Here is a 5,860-nt window from a genome sequence, read left to right as displayed (position 1 = left end):
CTCCTCTTAGTCTACCAAACACTAGATCTTATTCTTTTTATCTAGCTATATTTTTGTACCAGTTAACCAAACCGTCTTTCTCCCTACTCTTTATTGCCCTTCCCAGCCTCTGGTAACCACCATTTTACTCTCTACCTTCACAAGATCAGGTTTTTTTCAGCTCTTACATATGAGTGAGAACATGGGATAGTTGTCTTTCTGTGCGTGATTTATTTCACTTGACATAATAACCTCCAGTTTCATCCATGTTGCTGTAAATGACAGGATTTCATTCTTTTTATTGCTCAATAATATTCCATTGTGTTTAAATATCACATTTTCTTTATCAGTTTATCCATGACGGGCACTTAGGTTGATTCCATATCTTGGGTATTGTGAGCTGCAATAAACAGCAGGGTAGATACGTCTTGAATATATTGATTTCCTGTCTTTTGGGTATATAACCACCAGTGAGATTGCTGGATCATGTGGTAGTTCTATTTTTCGTTTTTAAAGGCTTCTCTATACTATTTTTCTTGGTGGCTGTACTAATTTACATTCCTATCAACAGTGTATGAGCTTTCCCCTTTTTCTGTATCCTTGCCAGCATTTATTTTCTGTCTTTTTGATGAAATGATATCTTTTTATCATGTGAATTTCCCTGATGACTTTGCATTTCTCTGATGATTAGTGATGTTTAGCATCATAGCTCCAGTGGTAATCGGCTGGTGCACAGTACATACACGGCTTTTTAAAAAATTTATCATTTTAGTGAGAGGAAAGGGGAGTATATCAAAGTTGTTGTTGGTTACTGAAAATCTCATAGGCTCTAGGTACTCTTCCCAAAATATCCAGTGGAAAAAACATACTCATTATGGGGGCATGTGACCAGCAGGAAAGATTACAGACCTTCTAAAAGGGTTAAAGTTAGAAATATTTTTAAAAATTTTAGCCAGCTTATCTGAACTACCACATGCACGGTAGCTCACTGATCTCACTCCAAGATACACTCTAGTCTGTTAGTATTACAGATGTCTCTATAGAACTTATTGCTGCTGTATTAGTTTTCTATTGCTGTTGTAACAAGTATGACAAGTTTAGTGGCTTAAAAAGACACAAATGTATTATTATTATTTTTTAAATTCAGTCCCACAGTGATTGTTAAAAATTGCCAACATCGAATATCAGACTTCAAGTCATCATGGTGAGATATTGAGAAAAGTTTCCAATTAGCAAGAATCATACCTTGGATAAACCTCAGTGGGTATAATACGGCCTCTGTGCGAAGTTTGTATTATCTTATAATTTTTAAACCCAGAAGTCTAAAATGGGTTTCGCTGGACTAAAATCAAAGAGTTGGTAGGGCTCTGGTCCTTTGTGGAGAATCCACTCGTTTTTTTTTTTTTTCCCCTCAGCTTCTAACGGCAGCCTGCATTCCGTGGCCCGTGGTCCGTTCCTCCATTTTCAAAGCTAGCAAAAGACTGGTTAAGTCTTTCTCACATTGCATCTCTCTGACTGTGTGTCTTCTGCCTTCTTCTTCAACATTTAAAATTCTCTTGTTATATTGGTCTCACTGGATAATGCAGAAAGATTTTTTCCCATCTCAAGGTTAGTAGATTAGCAACTTTTATTTCATCTGCAATTTTACTTCCCCTTTGCCATATAACAGCATATTCATGGCGTATGGGGATTAGAATGTGGGCATCTTTGGAGAGCCATCATTGTTCCTAACACAACTACAATTATTTAACTTATACTTTACTTGATTTTTTCTGTTTTCTCCCACCAGAATATAGACTCAGTGTAGAGTAGTAATCATGTCTGTCTCTTTCATTTTCTGGTGATTAACTATTAGTTGGATGAAGACTGAATAAAGGAATGAAAACGATATGAGGTATCTAATGTGCTGTTTGCTATGATTTTAGCTTGCCAAATTAATACTACTTCCCCATGCTGATTAAGTTAAGAACTGTTTGAGATTTACCCAAAGGTTCAGCAGAAGGATATTAATCAGTATGTCACTTTATTACTCATAAAACTTAGATATGCGATCTGGGCCATATAGTACTATAGATACATCTCTCTTGGATTGGACACACTTGGCCACCAGGTCTGAAGCTGCCTGAAGCTGTGCTGTACAAAGTCCTGCTTTTATTATAGAGGCAAGCCTTGTAGTGCATAAGAGATAGTCCGTGAGATAGTCTATGATCTGCAAAGGGGAGGGGGCTAAGCCAAGAATGACCTTCTTTTCTTCCAAATTCACCAGTCAGATAACTTACACTTCTCTTTACAGGGAAGGATATGGGATTTACAGAGAGAGGCCAGGAATGTGACTCTATGGAGCCCCTCCCACGGACATTTGAAGTGAGAGAAAAGGCAATTTCCTCTCCCATTTCCACACCCAGAAAATTCTGTGTCTAAGTTATTACGTTAGCCTTAATTTGACCACCTGTGTGTCATATTTTTCCTCTTATTGACAAGTTTCTGACTGTATGTTGTTAGTGCTCTGTATATCACTAATGGCTGGGCTAAATTCAGACTTTTTTTATCATATAAGTTTGAGGTATACAACATGACGTTTTGGTATATGTATACATAGTGAAATGCTCACTACGTGTAAGCAATTTTACATATCCATCACCTTCTATAGTTACCTCCTTTGTGCGTGGTAAGAGAACTTAAAATCTACTCTTTAGCAAATTTTCAGTACACAATACACAATATGCAATAATACAATACTATTAACTATGGTTTTCCTATTGTACGTTAGATCTCTAGACTTATTTATTCTATATAAATGCAAGTTTGTACCCTTTGACCTACATCTATACATTTCTTTCCCACTGTTGTACTGTTTCTATGTATTTGACTTTTTCTCTTTTTTCTTTCATTTTATTTTTTAGATTCCACATATAAGTAAGGCTATGCACAGCAAAGGAAGTAGTCAACAAAATGAAAGGGAACCCTACAGATTGGGAAAAATATATGTGAACTATGTACCTGATAAGGGTATATAAATATATGTTTAATATTCAAAATATATAACAAACACAATTCAATAGTAAAAGAAAAAAAATCCAATTTTAAAATGGGAAAAGGATCTGAATTAACATTGTTCCGAAGAAGACATACAAATGACAAACAGATACATGAAAAGGTGCTCAACATCGCTAATCATCACTAATAATTAGGGAAATATAAATCAAAACCACAATGAGTTATCATTTATACTTGTTAGCTAGCTATTATCAAAAAGTCCATTGATAATAAGTGTTGGCAAGAGTGTTGAGAAAAGGGAACTTTTGCACACTGTTGATAGGAATGTAAATTGGTACAGCCATTATTGGAGACAATATAGAGGTTTCTAAAAAAGTTAAAAATAGAACGGCCATATGACCTAGCATATACGTATATGACCAAAGGAAATAAAATTAGTAACTTGAAGAGATAACTGCACTCCTGTCTTCATTGCACCATTATTCACAATAGCCAAAATGTGAAAACAACCTGGGCTCATGGACAGATGAGTGGATAAAATAATTGTGAGGCACAACACAAACACATACACACACACGTAGATATTATTTAACTTTAAAAAAGAAGAAAATACTGCCATTTGTGACAACATGGATGAACTTGGAGGACATAATTCTAAGTAAAATAAGCCAGACATAGAAATACAAATACTGCATAATTTCACTTATGTGTAAAATCTATTTTCAGACTCTTGTAACCTAGATACATAAATGTAGCATAGTATATCTATAATCTGTGCATATTCAAGGCTCTTAACTTTCCTTTCATGGGCTAGGAAAAGAACATCCTGACTAATCCAGATATGTTTTCAGGTACACAGAAGAATTATTTTTTCTTAATAAGAAATAGTAAATATAAAGTGATAACATTGTTTTCTTGATCTTTATAGTTTTCCATTTTCAAAAATAGTAAAATCCATATTATATGTGGGAAATAGAAATTGAAAATCAGAAAATCTGTGAAGTTTTGATTTTAAACTTGTGTGATTAAACCATTCATATTGTGGACAAAGAATCTGAGTCCGAAAGGCAGTAAGTAGTTTGCCCAAGTTTCCATAGCTCCACAGTGACCCAGAGCTAGAACCAGGGCCTTTCCCTCAGTAGTTTTCCCTCCTTTTCTGTTTGTTTCATAGTACATCTTTTTATATGATAATTTTAAGATTAATAATTGTTAAGATTAATAGTATATGACTACTATAACAACTTGAGCATTTAAATATGTAATAGTACAATTAATAAATAAGAATATATTTAGAGTGCCATGAATGCACTTTAACTTTCATAAGCAATCTTTTTCCAAATGGTTCTCCTATATCAAAAACCAGATTTATATTTGAAAACTGTTCCCTGTTCAAAATTTTGATACGTTTCCAAGACCCATGAAAATTCCTAGTGTTCCTAGATTTATGTACTTGATATTTTTTTTTTTTGAGACGGAGTCTTGCTCTGTCCCCCAGGCTGGAGTGCAGTGGCGCGATCTCGGCTCACTGCAGGCTCCGCCCCCCTGGGTTCACGCCATTCTCCTGCCTCAGCCTCCCGAGTAGCTGGGACTACAGGCGCCCGCTACCTCGCCCGGCTAATTTTTTGTATTTTTAGTAGAGACGGGGTTTCACCGTGTTAGCCAGGATGGTCTCGATCTCCTGACCTTGTGATCCGCCCGCCTCGGCCTCCCAAAGTGCTGGGATTACAGGCGTGAGCCACTGCGCCCGACCTTGATATTTTATAATCAGAAAACAATTATAAGGAAAAATTCTGTAATGTAATGTCTTTTATTTTAGGAGAACAATTTCTTCTTTGTGCTCGATATATTTATATGATATTAAATCACAATATTAAGTTCACTAAAAGAAATAACCAAAATGGCAAGTGTGATTGTTATAGTTGATATTGAGCAATTTATTAGAATATTTATTAAAATCAAATATAAAAGAGTATAATGTAAAATGTATAATCTGAACTAATTTAATATTCTGAGAAAGAAGGTATTGTGACCAAAATTACCTTTTGCCAAAATTGACTTGGAGTGGGAGGTAGAGAAATTCATTGGTTGCCTGTGTGTGACTCCTGTGACAACTTTGTTTAAATTTTGAACTCTGAAATGCAAATCAAAACCACAATCAGATATCATCTCGCACCAGTCAGAATGGCGATTATTAAAAAGTCAAGAACAATAGATGCTAGTGAAGCTCTGGAGAAATAGGGACACTTCTACACTGTTGGTGAGAATGTTAATTAGTTCAGCCATTGTGGAAGACAGTATGGTGATTCCTCAAGGATCTAGAACCAGAAAATGCTATTTGATCCAACAATTCCATTACTGCGTATATACCCAAAGGAATATAAATCATTCTACTATAAAGACACATGCACACGTATGTTTACTGCAGCACTATTTACAATAGGAAAGACATGGAACCAACTCAAATGCCCATCAGTGATGGACTGGATAAAGAAAATGTGGCACATATACACCATGGAATATTATGCAGCATAAAAAGGAATAAGATCATGTACTTTGCAGGGACATAGATGAAGCTGGAAGCCATCATCCTCAGCAAACTAACACAGAACAGAAAACTAAACACTACATGTTCTCACTCATAAGTGGGAGTTGAAAAATGAGAACACATGGACACAGGGAGGGGAACAATACACACCAGGGCCTGTTGGTGGTTGGGGGTGAGGGGAGGGAACTTAGAGGACAGGTCAATAGGTGCAGCAAACCACCATGGCACGCGTATACATATGTAACAAACCTGCACGTTCTGCACATGTATCCCGGAACTTAAAAAAAAAAAAAAAGCCATAGCCAAGTTCATCTAGATTTTCTCTTTTGTTATCATCTC

The 5,860-nt window shown here is 35.8% G+C and overlaps 1 non-coding gene across 1 annotated transcript; it reads right to left on the bottom strand.

Annotated features, from left to right (window-relative positions):
- Positions 1-1,128: 1,128 nt before the first annotated feature.
- On the bottom strand, positions 1,129-1,269 carry LOC116472149 (U4 spliceosomal RNA). Its single transcript, XR_004249038.2, has one exon. It is a non-coding gene; the product is annotated as a U4 spliceosomal RNA (small nuclear RNA).
- Between the last annotated feature and the right edge of the window lie 4,591 nt (positions 1,270-5,860).

The sequence above is a fragment of the Hylobates moloch genome, unplaced genomic scaffold (assembly GCF_009828535.3).
Source record: "Hylobates moloch isolate HMO894 unplaced genomic scaffold, HMol_V3 SCAFFOLD_6, whole genome shotgun sequence".
In the NCBI taxonomy this organism is placed as follows: Eukaryota; Metazoa; Chordata; class Mammalia; order Primates; family Hylobatidae; genus Hylobates; species Hylobates moloch.
The sequence above is the reverse complement of the archived record's forward strand: the minus strand, read 5'-3'. Positions and strand labels throughout refer to the sequence as shown.